This window comes from Podarcis raffonei, chromosome 9, assembly GCF_027172205.1.
Source record: "Podarcis raffonei isolate rPodRaf1 chromosome 9, rPodRaf1.pri, whole genome shotgun sequence".
NCBI lineage: Eukaryota > Metazoa > Chordata > Lepidosauria > Squamata > Lacertidae > Podarcis > Podarcis raffonei.
This window is the reverse complement of record NC_070610.1, coordinates 27,170,154-27,194,201: the sequence shown is the minus strand read 5'-3', so window position 1 is coordinate 27,194,201 and position 24,048 is coordinate 27,170,154. Positions and strand designations below refer to the sequence as shown.

The window sequence follows — 24,048 nt, the reverse complement described above, 5'->3', positions numbered from 1 at the left end:
ATGATATGTTGTTGTTGTTGCTTCTGCTGCTCCTTATTCTTCTGACAAGAGACTATTATTGACAGCGCCAACAATAATGGGAGGGGAGGAGCAATAGTGCGGTAAATGAATGCTGCTGATTGACAGTACCAGCCACACACTTTCTTCAAAGCAAGTAATGCTTATAACCAGTGTTTTGGTTGTTGTTTTTAAGAAAACAGGTGCCGGTACTCACCATGAAGTTATTACAGTGAGTGCTACACTTTTAACATTTGAAAAATTTCCTCCAGAAAACAAGACTGCTTTAAAGCCCTAAACAGCCTCGGTCCAGTATACCTGAAGGAGCGTCTCCACCTCCATTGTTCTGCCCGGACACTGAGGTCCAGCGCCGAGGGCCTTCTGGCGGTTCCCTCACTGCGAGAAGCCAAGTTACAGGGAACCAGGCAGAGGGCCTTCTCGGTAGTGGCACCCGCCCTGTGGAACGCCCTCCCACCAGATGTCAAAGAGAAAAATAACTACCAAACTTTTAGAAGACATCTGAAGGCAGCCCTGTTTAGGGAAGCTTTTAATGTTTAATAGGTTATTGTATTTAAGTGTTTTGTTGGAAGCCGCCCAGAGTGGCTGGGGAAACCCAACCAGATGGGCGGGGTATAAATAATAAATCATCATCATCATCATCATCACCATCATATTATAACAATCATTCATCTAGTACATATTTAAAGGAACTCACCTCTCGTTTCAACAGCAGCTATTTAAATTATTTGGAGTTTGATTCTTAGTTCTTACAGAACACACTATTTTATACCATAAGCTTTTAGATTAAAAGGAAGGAGACTCTTGAACTGTCATTTAAATACTGTCTCCATCATTTCCCCAAAGCTCCATGGAAGATTGGAAAAATGGATTAGAAAATGGTGACATATTCTTAAAAGCTTGCCTTGAATGTTGATGTCTCTTCCTTGCTAACAGCTAACAGTAAGGCACTGTTTCTAACACACGGCATTTTATGCACATTACAAATTAAGCAAGCTGTGTGGAGAAGAGACTATAAAGTCCTCTCCTTCCCCTCATCTCCTGAGAAGTTTAGCAAAGGACCATTATCTCTAATTTAGACATCTGAAGAGAGGATGCAAAAGCCAGGAAGGAAGCTTTCAAAATCTGTACAAAAATACTCTTAGAAAAGGCCTTCCAAAGGGAATATTACAACAGGATACAGTTAAGAAAAACAAGAGATGAGAATGAGGAGGAGAATGTCAAACTGTAAACAAAACAAAACAAAAAAATACATCGGGAAAGTAACCCAAGGAAAACATCTCAAAGCACTGCAAGAATGGTTTGGGGGTAATGTATAATAAATACATGGTTAAAATGTTTCCTGCTTAAAACATACTTCTAAGCATGTATGTAAACATTTGGGGGAATTAACATGTACTTTTCCAAATGTACAATTATATGATGCCCAGAAAGCAGAACTTTGTGGACTCCCACTGTTTGTGTTCATCTTATAGCTCCTTTGAAGCCATGTGATGGGATATAAATCTCAAAAGTACATAAATGCATGCATGCATCCATCTGTAAATCTAGGCCATACATACTCGCTTTAGGCCACCAAAGTATCAAGACAGAATTCTTTTGACATTATAAGAAGATACTCTGCTCTCTCCTCACATTATTTCCTGAAGTACTAAAAGGCCTGATAGGCAAACTCCACCCGGGATCCTTTCTTGGAGAGACTTGAAAGCATGAAATACTCAACGTTTATATGGTGCGTTTCATATGTTCAAAGCTCTCTGTGTACATTATCTCAGTATTAATCATCACAAAACCTTGTAAAGTAGGCTAGTATTATCTCCATATTTCTCAAACTCCATTGAAATGAATGGCAGCTGTGCAAGAGACAGTGAATGGAGCTCTTTGGGTTTTTTGTCTTAGGCTTCAAACTCTCTTGAGCCAGCCCTTGGATTTGCCAAGACGCGGGTGGCGCTGTGGGTTAAACCACAGAGCCTAGGACTTGCTGATCAGAAGGTTGGCGGTTCAAATCCCCGCGACAGGGTGAGCTCCCGTTGCTCGGTCCCTGCTCCTGCTAACCTAGCAGTTCAAAAGCACGTCAAAGTGCAAGTAGATAAATAGGTACCGCTCCGGCGGGAAGGTAAACGGCATTTCTATGCGCTGCTCTGGTTCGCCAGAAGCGGCTTAGTCATGCTGGCCACATGACCTGGAAGCTGTACGCCTGCTCCCTTAGCCAGTAAAGCGAGATGAGCACCGCAACCCCAGAGTCGGTCATGACTGGACCTAATGGTCAGGGGTCCCTTTACTTTTACTTTATCTAAGCGTTACTGGCAGGGGACACCTATAAATATATGCACTGAGAATGAAAGGAAGTAAAAACATGCAATTTTTATTGCTTCAGGTTCACCATAATGTATGTGGAAGTGTGTGCCAATTTCCATTCTTAAGTTTCTTTCACATATGTGTGTGCAAAGCCTTCTCCCTGGTTCCAATGTAACTGAGAAAGATGGTAAGGAATACAATCTGGGGACTGGGGCATTTTTTGTTTGGAGGAGGGGGGAAGTGAGTAAGAAGGGACAAGATCCAATTATGGATCATAATTGGTTTATCCAATTATGCACGTTTTTTGGGGGGAAAGGTAGTTTGAGAGAACTTTTTCCTCCTTTCTCATAACGCTAGAATCAGGGATCATCACCCTATGAAGCTGAACGGTGGGAGAGTCCAGACAGTCAAAAGAAAGGACTTTTTCACACAGCACATAGTTAAATTATAAATTTGGTCACCACAAGTTGTAGTGATGCCCACCAACTTGGATCGCTTTAAAGGGGAATTAGAAAAATTCATGGTGGGTAAGGCTACCAGTGGGTATCCGCCATGATAGGTGCATGCAGTAGGCCTCTGAATACCAACTGCTGAAGAGTAGTTTGGACTTGATATCCTGCTTTATCACTACCCGAAGGAGTCTCAAAGCAGCTAACATTCTCCTTTCCCTCCCTCCCCCACAACAAACATTCTGTGAGGTGAGTGGGGCTGAGAGACTTCAGAGAAGTATGACTGGCCCAAGGTCACCCAGCAGCTGCATGTGGAGGAGCAGGGAAGCGAACCCGGTTCACCAGATTACGAGTATACCACTCTTAACCACTACACCACACTGGCTCTCTAAGAAGAATGTGAGTAACAGGACTCTTGCATTCATGTTCTGTTTGTGTCCTTCCCATAGGCATCTAGTTGGTCACTGAGAAAAAAGGACGCTGGAATGCATAGGTCTTTGGTCTAATCCAAAGGGGCTTTTCCTTATACAGTAGAACCTCGGTTGTCGAACGTAAACTGTTCCAGAAGAACGTTCGACTTCCGGAACTTTCAACAACCGAGGCGCAAAGGGTTGTCGGGAATTTTACTGGTGAAAATTGAGAAATGCGCCTCGGAAGCCATTCGACTTCCGAGGCGCGTTCGAAAACGGAAGCAATTTCTTCCAGGTTTTCAGCGTTCGGGTTCCGAAACATTTGGCTTCCGAGACGCACGAAAACTGAGCTTCCACTGTATTCGCAAATGAGAGAAAACATGATAGTCATCAGTGTGTGGTCTGTATTTTTAGAAATCAAAAAATAAATAAGTAAAAAACCCCAACACTACGCCCTTGAGGAAACTAACCATAGCTAGCAAGAGCTGCCTCAAGGAGATATACTCATCACACTATAGCCATGGTCACCACCACAACTGTGTGAACAGCTGCCATGATGTGGATGTGGACTACGGGAGGTAGGATCATGATCAAAGTTATATATAAACAATTTTAGATCAACTACCAGAAGAAAACCAGGGTGGAGGTGGAGGGGAGGGAGTTTACAGAATAATATCCTTTATTTATAGTATTCCTCCCACTGAAAACTTAGGAAAGAGATTGGAAGTGGCTTTTCTGATCTCGGCAACAGAATTCAATTATTGGATAGTATAACAGGATGCCCTAATTGGGAATGGGTTTTCTGGACTGGGATATGTAGGAATAAAGAGGATAGCCTACATTTCAAGAACCACAGGCCGCAATTGTCCTGGAGGACAGCATCATTCCAGTGCTCTGCCTGATCACATGTCACATGTGAGACCGAAACATAATATGTCCCTTCTATGGCTTAAATTTCGGAGTGCACCCTTGTGGCTGGCATTCACAAGGATCCTCAGATGTACATTTGGATGCAGTTATCATGGGAAAATCCCATGTATGGCTTTACTTGAGAATGGGTCTCAATTTCTCAGAGCTCAGACAAAATACATCAGTGGTAAAGCAGTGAGACTAATGAGATATTCTCAGTTTGCCATATGAGTCCTAAACCAAAATGAAATAATACTTCAGCCAAGCAATAACAGCAAAAAAAAATGAAGGGCTTATTTTTTCCTTCTTGCTAGTGCATGATATAGTGCCAATGAAATGCAATCTAGAACTTGCAAGTAAAAATGTGAGGCACAAAACAGATGGACGACAATACTGTATCAACAAGAAGCTCTGTCCTGTTCGAATCTGCTATTACTTCTTACATTATCTGCTAGAATAAAGCATGAAAAAAGAGTCTGTTCAGGTCTTGACACGCTTGGCAAAAGTTTTTGTTTTCCTACCACAAAATATAGGCCTCAAAGGTTTAATTGATTAGAATTGGATTAATCATTTTTGTATTAATCAGTTAAAAAGGTGCCCTAACTGGTGGGTCAAAAATTATTGTTATTAGTGCAGTTATAAACACTACCGATGGCAACCATCACTTCCACTAATAGTAAACTTAGCTGGTGATTAATGACAGAATTGTAGCCAAAATGGGGGCACTGAGGAATGAGAGGGCGGTGTCAGCATGTGTGGTAGAACCCCAAAGTTTGCAGAAGCAGAAAATAAAAAACTTAACAGAGGGAACCTACAGCCCAGTGAGGACTGAGCATGCTCAACAGGCATGCTGAGTTGGGTTGTTGGTTTTTTTTTAGAAATATAAAACTTTGGGGGGGCAGGGAGTTTGATATTGACTGTATGCTGTATTCAAAATTATTGTAACCTCTTATTTTCAGCAGTATATTTACTAACACTCCCACTGCCTCCTGTCATTGCCTCCTTATAGGAAGTACATACCGCATTTTTCGCTCTATAACACGCACCCGACCATAGCACGCTCATAGTTTTTAGAGGAGGAAAACAAGAAAAAAAATTCTAAACAAAACAGCGGACGTATGATTTTTGTGGTTCATGCTGTGGCCACAGACATGTGATCTGACGGTGAGTTTGGGGTAGCCCAATGCAAAAATCCTGAGGATTCATGTGGATCCATGCTTTGTAACCACGTTTTTGCACCACTGCGGCCCCACACAACAGTGGGTGCGTGATTTTTTTGGTGCAAGCTGTAGCCATGGACATGCTATGTGATCTGATGGTGAATGTGGGGTGACCCAGTGCAAAAATCCTGAGGATCCATGTGGATCCGTGCTTTGTAACCACGTTTTAAGTGGGGAGGGAAGGAAAAGCACTCAAGGGACAAGGAGCACGCGTGGGGTGGGTGGAGAAGGATGCTGTTAATAATGCAGAAGAGGGGTATAAGAGGAGAAGGCTCCTCTCCTCTCCCGCTTTGCTCCTTTAAAGCAAGCAGGCTCTCTGTCCCTCTCTCCTCCCCACTCAGCAGCTCTTCTCCCGCTTTGCTGTTTCAAAGCAAGCCACGGAGGAGGGAAGGAAGGGGAACCATGGATCCTCTGCTCACGACTGCAGCAGATCCCCCCGCCATCCGTACGCATTCGCTCCATAACACGCACAGACATTTCCCCTTACTTTCTAGGAGGAAAAAAGTGAGTGTTATGGTGCAAAAAATACGGTATTTTTAATCAGCATTTAAATTAAGGTAGAAACTCAGGCACAGCACCTGCTTATAGTTCCAGGGCTAAACATTTATTTCAGGTGGTAAACCAAACCTTTTTTCCTTTTCCTTTTCTGATATCTGCCACCTTGCAGGAAAAGAGAGTACAGTGGTACCTCGGGTTACAGACGCTTCAGGTTACAGACACTTCAGGTTGCAGACACTTCAGGTTACAGACTCTGGTAACTCAGAAATAGTACCTCAGGTTAAGAACTTTGCTTCAGGATGAGAACAGAAATCGCGCAGCGGCGGCGCAGCAGCGGGAGGCCCCATTAGCTGGTACCTCAGGTTAAGAACAGTTTCAGGTTAAGAACAGACCTCCAGAATGAATTAAGTTCTTAATCCGAGGTACCACTGTATTTGTTAAGCATGTCCAGAGAAATCACAGTCACTTGCAACACAGCTCTGGCACTTCTTATCTTACAATTTAATCCGTCAAAGCTGGCTGTTTCATTAGGTAATGAATTCACTCTGACTTATACCAATGAAGTATGTTTGGGGAAAAATAGAGCTTTTTTTCCAGCTGGAATTCACCAGAACTCAGTTCCAGAACCTCTCAGGTGGGCTCCATTGCCATTCTAAGAGAATGAAGTGAGTTCCGGCACCTCTTTTTCTAGAAAAATAGCACTGGGTAAAACCATTGTGAAGCTTGTTTGAAGAACGTTTGTTCAGGCTTGTAAATGGGTCACTGACCTGGTGAGTAAGAACTGTCTCCAGGCAAAGAAGTTTTTGTAAGGTAGTTACTTTTTCCTTTAAACAGTAAAGAACTAACACAGGTATTTGAGGGCAGGTAGGCTATCTCATATGCGTGAACTAATAGCTTTTGTGGCTTTACTTGCATGGTTGATATAACCATTTAAGGAAATCCTATTTCCTCTGCTTGCATTTTGGTCCCCACTTCCTTCAAATACATCCAAGGTTGTTACTGACGTTGCATTTTAAATCTGAGTTGCAAAGACCCTAAACTGAAAGTTTCCTCAAAGAATAGTCATTGCCTCCAGGAACATTTCTGCAAAGACCATTCTGGCAGCAGATTTATCTATTGGGACAAGACTGGTTACTCATAGCAAAGCATCATTTGTCATGTTTATGAAGACAGGCAATGGAAAAGACAACTGCAATTGCAAAGGTTGCAAGAGGTTGCCTTGGTCTTTAAGAGATAAAAATGAATGAAAGAGGCCATTGATTCTTCATATTTGTTCAATCCTAGGGGTGACCAATGAAGGGCCAAAACCATCTATCTTCTGCAGCAGAAACAAAATGGACATCCCTAAGGGGGCATGTAAAAAGACAAACAGGAGACTTCCTTTTAAAAATAGTGACTCATGGAGAGATTATTATCTTGCAGACCAGAAGTAGAACACATATACTCATGTTGTCTTAAGACAATACCATTTTCTCCAGCTTGTTACGGTTTTGTAAATCAGTTCTGTACAATCAGTTTTTCAGCCCAGGCGAGGGAAGCCATTAGCCTAACTTTAGCACCAGGTGACCAGTTTGAATAGAGCTAGATGTGAATTTTGACTTATAATAACCTTCTTTCATGAGTTACTCATGCAGGGGGGCAAAGCATGTTGAAAGGGGATGCAGAATTATACCTCTAGCCCCACCCCAGCATCACACAACTCCTTCCTGAGATTATTCGTGTGCTGGGGGCTCAAGTCCATGAAGATTTTTACCACAATGCATGCTAGTCTTTAAAGCGCTGACAGACTCTTTGTTGCTTCGGTTCAATGTGATGGCGGCAAATCATATGTAGATCTGGCATTTTGCAGAGCTTCATAGGTAAAAGAGATGGGACCCTTCCCTCAAAGAACTTGTTCCTAAATTGGTCAGTGAGGAAAACAACAGAGGGATGGGAATTAAGATGTGGTAGTTGAGGACCAGTTTGAAAGAAAACCACAGGATCTTCAAGCACACTGGGGGTTGATGACGTTCCTGAGCACATGGGCACAGTTGCACACTGGAGAAACTGTTGTGGTTACCACACACACGCACAACTCAATCCATTCTATTGGCCAGAGTAGAGGGCTTCTTTCAAGCCTAATTTCAGTGGGGAAGAGTAGGGAAGGGGGGTGGGGTCCAGTAGGTGCCAGGGAAGGCTCATGAGAGCACCATGTTGCTGACTCCTTGCAGCTGATAATTCAGTACATTGTCAACGTAAGGATTTGATAACCACAGAGACAAGTGGCCCAATCATATGCATTTACAGCACAATCCAAGTCTGTTTGCTTGGAAATAAGCCAAGACATGCTACCAAATTAGTATGCATAGGATTGCAACCTCAGTCTGTGACTTTGTCTCAATGCAATTTTTTCTAGCTCTCACAGAGATATAAATCACAACATTTTAAGGAAAGTGAGGCCCCCAAGTTGGAACCACTCAATGTGCTTGTATCTATCACATCACTGATGGGTTCCTTTCTAGTAAGAGACTCAGAACTTTAGAAGAAGATAATCAGTGGATCTTGAAGAAGAGCTATTAGTCACGAATGCTTAAATGGGACCAGCATGTTTAGAGCTAACAGACTTTTCATGCCAGAGGCTGGGGAAGCACAACAGTGGGTGACTCTCAACAGCGTTCTCCACTTGTGGGCTTCTAGGGTCATCTGGCTGGCGATTGTTGGAAACAGAGTGTCATACTAGATCAGCCACAGTCTGATCCAGGGAAACAATTTATATATTTTAACCCCCTCCCCAAAGGTATACCCATGACTGCCATTAAACTATTGGAATGTAGTGAAAGCCCTGTATGACAATGATATTTTTTAAAAAAGTATTGGTGACTGAATCCCCTCCCCCAAACACTTTTAGCAATTCTAAGTTAAACAACTCTTTTTTTTTCTTGTTTCATTATGTGGGAACATCCCAAAAATAATATTTCAAGCTCACCGTCTCACCCTGCTGAGTCTGCAGACCCTTCTGCTGATGTGGAAATGTATTACATTACTTGGTAATTCTTTAGTTGTTTGTATGGGAGAGGGAATTTGTTTTCTTTCATGAGGAAGACTGAAGGTTTAAGGCCTCTTTACCAAATTCAAGCAAGTCTGACTATTCAAAGATCTTCCTGAGATTAACAAGTACCTAACATTCTCTCTCTCTCTCTCTCTCTGGGTCAGTATGGCTGCAAAAAGAGATTCTCTTGTTCATGGATAGGCAAACTAAGTCCCGGGGGCCAGATCCGGCCCAATCGCCTTCTCAATCCGGCCCGCGGACAGTCCAGGAATCAGCGTGTTTTTACATGAGTAGAATGTGTCCCTTTTATTTAAAATGCATCTTTGGGTTATTTGGGGGGCATAGGAATTCGTTCATCCCCCCCAAAAAAAAATAGTCCGGCCCCCCACAAAGTCTGAGGGACAGTGGACTGGCCCCCTGCTGAAAAAATTTGCTGCCCCCTGCTCTTGTTTAACACTTAACATGCACTAGTCTACATCCAGAGAATGCTAGTAATGCTTTTAACTCCACTTAAATGAGTGGGAAATAAGTTGTGGTTAGTTCATCCTAATGATTTCATTTGGGACTTGAGAGCAACTAAATTTCTCCCGTTTATGGGCTCTGAGGTTTTTTTAAAAAAGGTGTTTAAGAGTACATCAAGGAGGAGTTTGTGAAGAGAAAACAGACACAAAGGTTTTAAACCCACCTATTGAATGTAGGAATATTCACAGAGCCATATTCTCAATGTATAAACTATGCTATTTTTTCAGTTTCATACACAACTTTTTTCTTGAATGAGCCACCGTGGAATCAGAGTTTTAGAAACAAAAGCCTCATCTCAGGTTTGTCTGATCATTGTTTGCGAGAAAGATGGCGTCACAACCACAAGCTTCAAACAAACAACTAAATATATTTAAGTAAGAAATGGTGCTGACCAGTATAAGACAATATAAGTGACAACTAAACATCAGGAAGAACTTTCTGACAGTAAGAGCTGTTTGTTAGTGGAATGGACTTCCTCAGAAGGCGGTGGACTCTCATTCATTGGAGGTTTTTAAGCAGAGGTGGGAAGGTCATCTGTCATGTATGTTTTAGTTGGCATTTCTGCATTGCAAGGGGTTTGACTAGGTGACCCCAGCTCTACAGTTCTGATTCTATGACTAACTGGAGCATCCTAAACCAGGAATCAATACTGTCACATGTTTTATTACACAACCAAGACATTGTTTGAACACCAATGTACGGTACATGCCACTGTCACTCCCAGGAGCATCTACAGTGTTTTGCCCACAAAATTGTGCTTCCTTGTGCTAATGTAACAGTCAAGTGCTGGACCTCCCAAGGCATCAGAGGTCACTTATGAACTAAGTAAACATGCAGAAAAGGCCAACCGTTTGGCTGGCTATTTTTTTATATATTCTTGGCAGCAAGTACAGAAGCATAGCAGCTACATCACAAAATAATTATAATGGATGTGGAGAGAAGCTACTGTTCAAATCTCCACTCAGCCATGAACCTGAATGGATAACGTTAAGCAACTCACTTCTGTTAGTTAATCTACTAATATTGTGAGGCTACAGAGATGGAGATAAAAATAAACAACTAAAAGTCACAAAGTACGACAGAGACCGAGAACATGCACAGCTGAGGATGAGTTAATGTACTCTGTAGTTGGCAAGAAGGTTTTATTGCTCATACTATCAAGCCAGCCTTAGTTGGAATATTTTACAGGGTTCAGGGAATAACATATGACCTGCTCAGACTTATTGGTGCAAGCAGACTTCATGGGTAATGTGGCTGGTCCTCACCTGAGTTTCTTCATTTGACCACCGTTGGGTGGTCTGAATCCCTACCTGACATCTCTGTTTTGGGCTCGAGTTGAACCAGTGCTGAAACCACATCAAGTCAAGGAATTTGGAGCATTGGCAGAGGAAACAAAAAGTTATTTGCAAGATATTTCAGTGTTTATTGATACCCACTAAGATAGGGATAGCCAATATGGCATCTTCCAGATGTTGTGGACTGCATCTTGGGAAGAGGGGCTGGGAAAGACATCTTGGAAAGCTTCCATAAGTCAAATAGGCAGACCTACATGGACCTATTGTTCAACCTTCATATGCTTTCATGTGATGGAAGATGCCCTGAACCATCTTTGATTTGATTTGCCTTTGGGAAGAGGCACTGGCAAGCTGAAGGAGCTCCACACTGCATGAATGACCTAGCTTGCAGATTGGGAAAGTTTCAACTGCTGTGCATTGTATTATGGAATGGCTGTTGTAGCTCAGTTGTAGAGCTCATGTGTTGCACACAGGATGCCCCAGATTCAATCCCTGGCATCTCCAGGTACAACTGGGAAAAACTCCAGTCCGAAACAAAGAAAGCTATTGCTGGTCAATATAGACCATACTGAGCTAGGTGGCCTGACTCAGTATAAGGCAGCTTCCCATCTTCCTGCACTTGGGGCAGGGTGGTGGGAGAGAGCAGAATCAAACCCTTGGTGAAAGAATGGGATTTTCATGTCTCATCTGCTTCACAGAACACTTGCTCCCAATACATTTCTGAGCACAATTTGAAGTGTTGGTGCTGACCTGACAGCCCTAAACGCCTCGGTCCAGTATACCTGAAGGAGCGTCTCCACCCCCATTGTTCTGCCCGGACACTGAGGTCCAGCTCCAAGGGCCTTCTGGCGGTTCCCTCACTGCGAGAAGTGAGGTTATAGGGAACCTGACAGAGGGCCTTCTCGGTAGTGGCACCCGCCCTGTGGAACGCCCTCCCATCAGATGTCAAGGAAATAAACAACTATCTGACTTTTAGAAGACATCTGAAGGAAGTCTGTTTAGGGAAGTTTTTAATGTTTGATGTTTTATTGCTTTATTATTAATAACAATAATATTCCATTGGGAGCCACCCAGAGTAGCTGGGGAAATCCAACCAGATGGGTGGATTATAAATAAATTGATGTTGCTGCTGCTGCTGCTGTTGTTGTTGTTGTTGTTGCTATTATTGCTGTTTTTCTTTTGCCATGAACCCACCACTTTGATCCTAAAATACATTTACTAATGGGACAAGCCATACAGTTTTCTTAGCAGCTACTTGTGATCAACTTGCAATCTTGTAATTAGGATGGAGCCTATCTGGTCACAAAGTTGCTTAAAGTATGTTTTTGTATTTTAGAATCAAAACAGCAGATGGACTTTCCTTCACACTCTGCTGATCAGCCAAAATGGAACCACAGGCCTTGGTAAACTTGTAAGAGAATTTGGAGTCGAGAGCGGCTGGCAGTATGCAGTTTTGATTCTTCCCATTCATGTTTTATGGGGAGAAAAGGAAAAACAGCTGGCAGTAACTGTTTCTTCTTTTCAAAAGAAGCAGTAAATCGAAAATTTGCAGAATCTTAGTGCGATTTCACAACTGCCCTTCTGAAGCCAGCGTTACTCATTCCCCGATAGTAAAGCAGTACTATCCAGAGTCCAGCTTCTCTTGCCCTGGAGTATAATTCTCACCCTGGGTGGGAAGTTCTAGTAAAAACCACAGACTCTAAACAAAAAAACAAAAAAGGCATTATAGTGTCACAGTGGAATATAGCTGCTTTAGTTGCTGAAAACGAGCTGAGTATTGGAAGATTATATTTCACTAGAAAAATAGCAGATCACATGGCTGTTTCTACAAGACTGCTTTCTCATGAGCAACTTCTACCAGCTGTGTGTGGATCTGGCACAGTTCAGCCATGTGCCCTATTCATAACTCAAGCCAAATACAGTCGTACCAATGGTTCTCGAACGCCTTGGTACTCGTACGTTTTGGGTCCCAAACACCGCAAACCCAGAAGTGTTCCGTTTTGCGAATGTTTTTCGGAAGCCAAACATCGGACGTGGCTTCCGCTTGACTGCAGGAAGCTCCTGCAGCCAATTGGAACCCAAGCCTTGGTTTTCGAATTGTTTCAGGAGTCAAATGGACTCCCGGAATGGATTAAGTTCGAGAACCAAGGTACAGCTGTATACCTTAACATTGCAAGCTGCTGAAATGGCAGTATTCCGTACATGTACTGAATGTACCTGTAGCACCTTCTCTCTCTTTCTCCTTTAGATTCCAGGTGCACATTTTCTGTGAAACCTCTGTCTTGACCCCAGTCTCAATGATCAGCTATAACCCAAACGACAAATAAGCGTAAGTAAGTACATGAGCCTGCTTTAGCTGCTTACATTTATCCACAGCTAAGTGTGTCTCTCCCTGCCCTTTTCTCTATTGTCTTTTCTACTTTCAAAATTTAGATCTAAGCTCTGGGGGTGGGTGGGAGGCAGCAGAAGGATCTGTGTATTTATTTATTTTTACTTATAACAATGCTATAGAGTTTATTGCTGGCTCTGCAGTCATTGAATACAAGGTATAAATGAATGAATCATTCATTCAGAGATCACTAAGGCATATTACCATCTAATTATTCAATACTTTCAGCTGGGCATTTATGTTGGTTAGAAATGAAGGAAAGAGACTATGGATTTATCCACACTTACTTTCCCCCACCCCACTCTTAGCTTGCCCAGCAAAACATACATTTGTGAAACACAAACATTTCCTTCTCCACATCCTTACTGGGGGTGGGGGAAATGAAGTTGTCATTACACCTGGAAAACAAGTTAGGATCTGCAAGCGCCTTGACAAGCAGCTTCTAATTCAACATAATAATGTCACAAGAGGCATCAGGTAATTGCAGTGTCGATCAGAAGATTGGCAACCATATATGACTGACTCTGCTGAAAGCTGAAGAGAAACTGAAAACGGCAAGCAATTAGGCAGAGTTTTGGGAGTTAGGCATATTGCCTTAACGCAGCTTTTAGAGTAACTGGGTGGGGAGAATTACACCCGTGACAAAAACAAAAAACCTTTCAGTCTGACAGGACATGTATTATGGAAATGATGTCTACATTTTTTAAAGAGAGTCATTTAATTTTACGTTAACACCCAATGAGGAAGTTGAAAGGGGAAAAGGAAGACTCAGGACTTTATTTCTATGTTAACACCCAAACAGGGAGTTACGGTTCTGCGGCTAAACTGGATCTGCCCCATTCCGATCTGTGTGGGAGATTGTAGAATTCAATGACCCAACCTTTGCTGACTTAAGAAAGGCAGAAACTGTGCACATTTTTAAAAATGTGCATCCATGGTGCATCCCGGATAGGTGCCATAGGCTGCATAAACCAATTCAATCTTAATACAGTGGTACCTCAGGTTACATACGCTTCAGGTTACATACGCTTCAGGTTACAGACTCCGCTAACCCAGAAATAGTGCTTCAGGTTAAGAACTTTGCTTCAGGATGAGAACAAAAATTGTGCTCCAACGGCAAGGCGGCAGCAGGAGGCCCCATTAGCTAAAGTGGTGCTTCAGGTAAAGAACAGTTTCAGGTTAAGAACGGACCTCTGGAACGAATTAAGTACTTAACCCGAGGTACCACTGTAAATAGATTCAAGATCATAAATACGAGGTCACATGAATGTTATACATATGTGATTGTGGTGTAAAATGTTGGTAAACATTGCCTTCCTATAGCTGGAAGCACTTATATGATTGACTTCTGGAACCAGCTATATAGGGGTTCCAAGCAGGCGAATAACAACCCAGCTGGAATCATATGAAAGCACTTTTTCAAGCCACTACATTCACGCAACTAGAGGTGCGGTGGTTCCAGTCCTGCTTGGAGGGTCGTTCCCAGAGGGTGTTACTTGAGGAGTGCTTTTCAGCCCGTGGTGCAGCTGGTGCAGAATTCAGCGGCCACGTTGCTCACGGTTTGAGCATGTTGCACTGATCCTGGTCTGACTGCACTGGCTACCGATTAGTTTCTGGGCCCAATTCAAAGTGCTGGTTCTGACCTATATAGCCTTAAACGGCCCAGGACTGCAATTCCTCAAGGACCGCCTCTTTCCATATGAACCTACCTGGACCCTGAGATCATCTTCTGAGGCCTTCCTTCGTGTGCCTGCTGTGTGAGAGATCTGGAGGGTAGCAGCACAAGAACGGGCCTTCTCTGTAGTGGCTCCCCGTCTGTGGAATTCTCTCCCTGGGGAAGTTCGCCTGGTGCCATTATTGTACACCTTTAGGCGCCAGGCAAAAACGTTCCTTTTTAACCAGGCCTTTGGCTGATCTAATCAACATCCTAAAATGAGTGCTCACTGGAAGGACAGATCCTGAAGCTGAGGCTCCAATACTTTGGCCACCTCATGAGAAGAGAAGGCTCCCTGGAAAAGACCCTGATGTTGGGAAAGATTGAGGGCACAAGGAGAAGGGGACGACAGAGGACGAGATGGCTGGACAGTGTTCTTGAAGCTACCAGCATGAGTTTGACTAAACTGCAGGAGGCAGTGGAAGACAGAAGTGCCTGGCATGCTCTGGTCCATGGGGCCACAAAGAGTCGGACACGACTAAACGACAAAAAATGTGGCTCTTTGTGTGTGTGTGTGTGATTGGATTATTATTTGATTTTATATACTGTGGTTTTTTGTGTGAACTGCCCTGAGACCTCCGGGTATAGGGAGGTATATAAATTCAATAAATAAAAATGAAATGAAATGCAAACTGCAAAGGCTGCATACAGAGCTTTGATATTCACACCCTCAGTCTTCCATACAATCCCCAGTGTGGGCTGTGAACTTCTGGAGGTGATATTGCCGGGTACATTAAGAGCTCATCCACACTTCCATTTGTCCCATACAGTGGTACCTCTGGTTACAAACTTAATTTGTTCCAGAGGTCCGTTCTTAACCTGAAACTGTTCGTAACCTGAGTTACCACTTTAGCCAATGGGGCCTCCTGCTGTCGCCGTGCTGCCGCCGCGCAATTTCTGTTCTCATCCTGAGGTAAAGTTCTTAACCCGAGGTACTATTTCTGGGTTAGCGGCGTCTGTAACCTGAAGCATTTGTAACCCGAAGCATTTGTAACCCAAGGTACCAGTGTATATCATTTCATTTTTTCCTGCGATTCCTGGACATGGGTCTAAGAGTTTTTTCTTGTGTCCCCCTGGGAAAACCCTCTGTTTGCCACGGCATCAGAACAACAGTAAAACCAATTTGCTCCAGTTCAGCAATAAACAATGGGTTTTCCAGGGTAAAGCTGTGGGACAAAAGAAAAGGCAGACCGATAACTAGAAATTATTGGACAAATGTGCTTTTAACCATCTTCCCCTAACAATAGTGGCTGGGGAAACTCAGCCAGATGGGCGGGGTATAAATAATAAATTATTGTTATTATTATTAATATAGTTTGCCTGCATGCAAAGTTAACACACTCATTGCAATGTGCAAAACTTGGAGCAACATACAAGACGGGCACTGACTCTTCAACAGGCCTTTAGATTGGGAGACAACCTGGATGTTACATGTAAGTGTAACTTTCCCATCAACGACCTTCTAAAAAGAAAAGAAAAGCATCAGTGAGGAGGGAAAGAAGTTTTTGAGGGGTGGGGGGATGCTTAACCCTTTCCCTGCTGACTCCTTTTCTGTTAAAAATTGAGTGGACTCAGCAGCTTTTCCCCACACAAGGAGAAAAAATGTGGGTCCCAAATTGCTTTCTGCCATTGTGATGATAGGGGAAACAGAAAAACAGCAGGCAGGGAAAGAGTCAAGAATCCTCCAACAACTCCAGGTCAGTCTCCCAAGGGCTATTTTCAGTTTTGTTTTAAATCCCATCAGGATTTAAATATTGGATATGATCTGGTTGCAGAATCCAAGTTAGCCCTGGGTCTCTGAGATAATGAAGATCAAGAAAAGGTGGGAAGTGTAGCTTTGTAAAGGAAGAAACAGTGTTCTCTTGGGGGGGGGGGAGACAGACTCCCATTGAAATGAATGGGAGTCCTACCACAAGCAAATTACCTGTGTAGGACTCCCAATCCTCTAGCAAGGACCAAGGGTAAAAGCCCCCTCCACAAACTAATGCCTCAATTGAGATCAGGGTGCCCATGCTGGCAATTTATGTAAAAAGCAAAACAAAAACCAACCCCGCACTGAAGGGCACAAATAGATATTGTCTCGTTTGGCCCCACCTCACTGATACGGAATGCCACAGAAATGATCAAAGCAAGTTGACTGCATAAAGCGTACCTTGTGAAGCTGGTCACATGGACTTGGGTCCTCTACATCTAACAGAGCTGCGTGGGGATGGAAGAGCCACTGGCCGCGGGGAGAAGTGCTGTGGCTTCTCAGAGTACAATTCTCCTGCAAAGAAGAGGGAAGAAACAAGGAAACGAGGAGGATGTGAACTCAGAGGTAGGAAATGGAACTTTGCAAGAGCAACAACTCTAAACAAGGCAAAAGGGGAGACCCGACAGTGGCAAGTCAGAGGAAATGTTATGTCCCCTGTGCACTCATCCTGTTGTTTTCTCTGGTCAGCAGGATTTTGCACGTTTTTGTAATGGCTCCAAAACCAGTTTGAACAGAGATTAGCTAAAGAACGATCATGTGCATTACAGCTGACGATGATGCCATCATATGATGTTCAAGTCTCTATGAGAAATTACTGCCCATGCCAGCCCAGGAACAGTGCATGCAGCTGGAAGTCCTCCAATTCAAACTGGAGCTTGGGCAGAAGCAAGCTACGGGGCTGTGAGCAAACCATTATTTCAGTCATCGTTAAAGGTAAAGGGACCCCTGACCATTAGGTCCAGTTGTGGCCGACTCTGGGGTTGCAGCGCTCATCTCGCTTTATTAGCCGAGGGAGCCGGCGTACAGCTTCTGGGTCATGTGGCCAGCATGACTAAGCCGCTTCTGGCGAACCAGAGCAGCGCACGGAAACACCGTTTACCTTTCCGCTGGAGTGGTACCTATTTATCTACTTGCACTTTGATGTGCTTTCGAACTGCTAGGTTGGCAGGAGCAGGGACCAAGCCACGGGAGCTCACCCCGTCGTGGGGATTCAAACCGCCGACCTTCTGATTGGCAAGTCCTAAGCTCTGTGGTTTAATCCACAGCGCCACTGCAGTCATTGTTAGGGAGGATTTAAAGGTGAACCTACCCAACCTGCACTTTCCAGAACCATATGTGAACCAAAACAATGCCATGGCAATCCTCTGAATTTTGCAATGCGGTTCTTCAACCAAGAGAAACAATCAGAGTCTAAGTTTTTCCCTTATTCTGCAGGAATGCATTCTACTTAATTGGAAAGGGGGCTGGTGATTTACAGGGCAATCCCATGTGTTCATACTCTGAAGTCTCATTGAGTTAATAAGAACATAAGAAGAGACTGCTGGATCAGGCCAAGGGACCATCTAATCCAGCATCCTGTTTTTATATAGTGACCAACCAGATGCCTAGGGGAACCCCAAAAGCACCCTCTTTGCCTGTGACTCTCAGCAACTGTTACTCAAAGGCATATTGCTTCCAACAGAAGAGGGAGGACACAGTCATTGTGGCTAGTGGCCGCTGATAGCCTTTACCTCCATTAATCTTCTCTTAATGCCATCCAAGTTGATGACCATCACTGCCTCTGGTGGGAGCAAGTTGTGTGAAGAAGTAAACTTCCTTCTGTCTGTCTTGAATCTTTTTATTTATTTCATTCATGTATTAAATTTGTCTACTGCCCTTCATGCGTAGATCCCAGGGTTGTTAACAACAACAACAACAACAACAACAACAACAACAACAACAACAACAAAATAATAATAATAATAATAATAATAATAATAATAATAATAATAATTCATACCCTGCCTATCTGGCTAGGTTTCCCCAGCCACTCTAGGCTGCTCCCAACAGACTATTGAAAAATATGATAAAACACCAAACATTAAAAACTTCCCTAAACAGGGCTGCCTTCAGATAGTTGTTTATTTCCTTGACATCTGATGGGAGGGCGTTCCACAGGACGGGCACCACCACTGAGAAGACCCTCTGCCTGATTCCCTGTAGCTTCACTTCTCACAGTGAGGGAACTGCCAGAAGGCCTTCAGAGCTGGACCTCAGCATCTGGACTGAATGATAGGGGTGGAGACGCTACTTCAGGTATACAGGCCCAAGGCCATTTAGGGCTTTAAAGGTCAGCACCAACACTTTGAATTGTTCTCGGAAATGTACTGGGAGCCAATGAAGGCCTTTCAGGAATGGGGTTATGTGGTCTTGGCAGCCACTCCCAGATAAAAACACAGAATACATAATAAAAAAGAGGGGGGAGGGGAAACCCCATGAACCAGTAAACCCTCCCCCACCCACCCCACCCAACATTCAGCTTCCTATGAATTCCAGAGTCATGAGAGGGGGAGGAAAACTTTTCTCTGAGCTGAATGAGACTTAACATCCTTGCAAACAGCATAGGCTTGAAACCTTGCACCAAAAGCTACGTGGAACCTGTTGACAATTGACAATTGGTGAAAGGAGCAGTGGCTTTTGTAAGCAAGCATCTATCTTCTGTAAGAGACATTGAAAGGAATGCAAAGCTCATAGTACAACACTGTATATTATTCAGCATTTGTTGTTATTTTTCAGCGCAGAACTGAGTTTGAAATTCCAGCCCTGTACACTCATTGTATGATGTGGCTGCAGATTAAAGCATTGTGAAAAAGAGTTTGTGTTCTTTTTCCTACTCCACATCTTGCGTGCTGGATAATAAGTTTCAAGTAATTCACCACAGGCAAGCCTCATTGCACCGATGGGAATAAAATCAATTAGCTCAAATGGTTTAAGATGCTGTCATACACGCCAGCATCAAATTCTGTCCCAGACTCCAAGACGACACCATCCAGACCTTCTGAGATACTTGGAATAGGTCAGAATGTGCCTTTGCCTGTTTTCACCATGTCAGGGCATAGGTTCATCTTGTGTTGCCTTTCAACTAGTACAGCCCCTTAAATTTCAACTTCCTTGCACTTGGTTGAAATTAGGACATGGACAAGAATTGACCAAATCTGGATAACTAGAGGACTGGCACCTAAGACTCGAAAAGTGGAGATTTGCCCTAAAACTTGCTCCGACCATAATGCTGTGAAAATGGAGATGAAATTAACACCAACCGGTTCCTTCAGATGGAGGATGAATGACACCTTGTTTAGAGATCAAGAGGTTATCAAGAAGGCCCAAAAAACCTTGAGAGACTATTTTGAGATAAATTTGAACACCACTACTGAAAAAAGAGTAATCTGGGACGCAAGTAAAGCAGTTATGAGGGGGTTTCTGATTCAACAGAATGCAATAAAGAAGAGAGCTCAAAATGAGAAAAAAGATAAAATTTTGGAAAAAATAAAAGAGGGTGAGAAGAAACTGAGAGCGAAACCAAAGTCACAAGAGATTCTGAGAGATATAAAGTTATATCAAGTGCAATATATGAAGATGACGAATCAGGAAATTGAATGGAAAATTAAACAAATGAGACAAAGTACATTTGAATCGGCTAATAAATGTGGAAAACTGTTAGCCTGGCAAATGAAAAAAAGACAAAAGCTCAATACTATTACCAATTTGGAAGTGGAAGGAAAGAACATTCAGAATCCAGTGGAAATTAGAAAATGCTTCCAGAGGTATTTTAAACAGTTATATACACAAGGGCCACAGAAAGAGTTTGATATAGACCAATTCTTAAAAACAAATGGATTACAAAAAAATCTCTCAAGAAAACAAGATAATGCTGAACTATAAACTTACAGAACAGGAGGTAGAAGGTGCCATTCAGAATATGCAGTTGGGCAAATCTCCAGGGCCGGATGGCCTAACCTCAAAATATTATAGAGCTCTGAAGGATTGGATAATTCAACCACTAAAGGAGGTCTGTAATGAAATTTTGGAGGGGGAAAAGGCGCCAGAGTCGTGGAAGGAAGTCTATATTACGCTTATACCGAAAACTGAGTCTGAAAAGACACAACTTAAGAACTACCGCCCCATATCCCTGCTTAATGTGGATTACAAAATATTTGCTGATATTTTGGCTAAAAGATTAAAAAAAGTATTAGTGGAAGAGCTACATAAGGACCAAGCCGGCTTTCTCCCAGGTAGACACTTGTCTGACAACACGAGGAATATAATTAACATTTTGGAGAAGTTGCAAGTGAACATCAATACTAAAGCAGTTAATCTTTGTAGATGCGGAGAAAGCCTTTGATAATATTTCTTGGAGTTTTATGAAGAAAAATCTTCAGGGGATGGGGGTTGGTCAAGGGTTTGAAAATGGTATAAGTGCAATTTACTCAGAACAAAAGGCTAAATTAATAGTTAATAATGTGGTGACATAGGAATTCAAGATAGAGAAAGGGACACAACAAGGCTGCCCAATTTCCCCATTGCTCTTTATTTCGGTCCTGGAGGTTCTGCTAAATATGATTAGAAGGGACCGTCTGATTAAAGGTATACAGATCGGAGCCAAACAATACAAACTGAAAGCTTTCACAGATGATTTAGTATTGACGTTACAGGAGCCAGAATCTAGTACTAAAAGAGTATTAGAACTGATTCAAGAATTTGGTCATGTGGCAGGATTTAAGTTGAACAAGTTAAAAACTAAAGTTCTTGAGAAAAATTTAACACCGATTGAGAAAGAGAGGTTTCAGAAGGAGACAGGTTTAACATTGGTCAAGAAAGTAAAATACCTGGGGGTTAATATGACTGCTAAGAACTTAAACTTATTCAAAGATAGCTATGAGAAATGTTGGTCAGAAGTGAAAAAGGACTTAGAAACATGGTGAAATTTGAAGCTTTCCTTGTTGGGTCGAATTGCTGTTATAAAGATGAATGTATTGCCAAGAATGTTATTTTTGTTTCAATCATTGCAAATTTTGGACAAAATGGACTGTTTCAAGAAGGGGCAGAGAGACATTTCTAGATTTGTCTGGCAGGGCAAGAAGCCCAGAATAAAATTTAAAATACTAACTGATGCAAAGGAAAGAGGTGGATTTGCCCTGCCAGACCTTAAACTTTATTATGAATCAGCAGCATTCTGCTGGTTGAAAGAATGGCTGCTTCTTGAGAACACAGACATTTTGGATCTAGAAGGTTTTAATAATGTTTTTGGGTGGCATGCATATTTGTGGTACGACAAGGTTAAAGCACATAAAGCATTTAAAAACCATATTGTCAGGAAAGCATTGTTTAATGTCTGGATAAGATATAAAGACTTACTTGAAAATAAAACCCCAAGGTGGTTGTCACCGATGGAAGCAAAGGCTCAGAAAAAGCTCAATATGGAGGCCAAGTGGCCGAAATATTGGGAAATTTTGGAGCAAGAAGGAGACAAATTGAAATTGCAGAGTTTTGAGAAATTAAAAGACAAAGTGCGAGACTGGCTTCTCTATTATCAAATAAGAGAGGCTTATAATTTGGACAAAAAAAATGGCTTCCAGGTGGAAAAATCAAAATTGGAAACAACTGCTAGATCCCAAAACAAAGATACTTTCAAGAATGTATAACTTGCTGTTAAAATGGTACACTCAGGATGAAACGGTTAAACCTGCTATGATTAAACGGGCACAAAATGTTGGACATAACATTATGTTTGCTGACTGGGAACAGTTGTGGACCATAGGTATGAAATTTACGGCATGTAATGCCTTAAGAGAGAATATTATGAAAATGATATACAGGTGGTACATGACACCAGTCAAGCTTGCAAAAATATATCATTTGCCCGATAATAAATGTTGGAAATGTAAAGAAAATGAAGGTACATTCTTTCACCTTTGGTGGACGTGCCCAAAGATTAAGGCTTTCTGGGAGATGATCTATAATGAAATGAAAAAGGTATTTAAATATACCTTCCTGAAGAAACCAGAGGCCTTTCTCCTGGGCATAGTCGGCCAATTGGTGCCAAAGAAGGATAGAACTTTCTTTATGTATGCAACAACAGCAGCAAGAATACTTATTGCAAAGTATTGGAAGACACAAGATTTACCCACCCTGGAAGAGTGGCAGATGAAGGTGATGGACTATATGGAATCGGCAGAAATGACTGGCAGAATCCGAGACCAGGGAGAAGAGTTGGTGGAAGAAGATTGGAAGAAATTTAAAGACTATTTGCAGAAATATTGTAAAATTAATGAATGTTAAAATGATGCTGGATTGAAAATAAGTGGCATTAGCAACAAGGTTAATAAGAATATGCAAAAATGGATTGATAATGGATGAAAACATATAGCTATAATATGTTAAGATATAGAGTTAAGATAAATGAAAGAGGGTAAGGATTTGCTGAATTGATTATGTAAATGGGAATACAAAAAGGGGAGGTGTGAGGAGGTCAAGGAAACAAGCAAATGAGCTTAAAGATATCAAAAAATGGATTTGTTTTTTAATTTTTTCCTATCAATTTGTTCTTTGTATTTTGTATTTTCTTTTTTTCTATGTATTTTTGTATTTTTTGTTTTTTTTCCTTCCTTTTCTTTGCTTTCTTTTTATTCTGTAAATCTCTGTTTTTTGTAAAACCCTAATAAATATCTTATAAAAAAAAAGAAATTAGGGCATATCTATGATTTCCACCAACACCATCAAAGTTGTTCATATGAATCTGATAGCATTAAACTAGATGCCAGACAAGCCTCACTGAAGGATGCATTCAATGCATGGTGATAAATTGTGGCTTCCCACTCCACTGTTGGGATACTGCCAGGGAGATAGAATCCATCTGAGCCCCCAAGCTCGGTGCTGGACGATCCATCGACCTCCCGTAGTCAGGCAATATCAGCAATTCAGCGACACTAAGCCTCAGGCTTAGTGCACACTCTGACAGCAGAATTCACACAACAGAAGTTGCACAGCATGAGAGCAGAACATGCATATTTACAGTTTATTAGGCGTTGGTCAGAACAATGAAATCATGACCGTCTGCTCTGACTGCTCAGGCAAAACAGGCAAAAACGAAACGAACTTACAACATAAACATCCTGTGAGACAGGAACTTACGCAGGCTGTTATACAAACATCCTGCTCCCTTTTAAGGTGGAACGGAAATATCCTAACATCCTCCCCCTTTCCGTGTAACCTGTAGTACCTGTGGTTCAACTCAATTGCAACCTTTGTGCGTAAACCTTCAGTTGTTCTCTGTTAACAACCTTAGACAACAGATCAGCAGGAATTTCATTTCCTGGCATGTAGGACACCTGAATGAGTCCTTTCTGAATACACTCCCTTGCACGATGTAGCTTAATCTGCAAGTACTTGGTCCTTTGCTTGCAACTCTCCGAGTTCAGCAAAGCCAAACAAGATCTATTGTCTTGATACACTTGTATAGGACATTTCACAGAAACCCCAATGTCCTTAAACAGTTGCATCAACCATTCA

General features: G+C 42.3%; 1 protein-coding gene across 2 annotated transcripts in view; it reads right to left on the bottom strand.

Moving 5' to 3' along the window:
- Positions 1-17,276, bottom strand: part of LNX1 (ligand of numb-protein X 1) — a 126,634-nt gene extending 109,358 nt beyond the window's left edge. Inside the window, exon 1 of one of the 2 annotated variants that reach the window (XM_053404416.1) lies at positions 16,900-17,276. The gene's annotated coding sequence lies outside the window, so the exon portion shown is untranslated. The remainder of the gene's footprint in view (positions 1-16,899) is intronic. The other variant, XM_053404419.1, reaches the window with a different exon arrangement.
- Between the last annotated feature and the right edge of the window lie 6,772 nt (positions 17,277-24,048).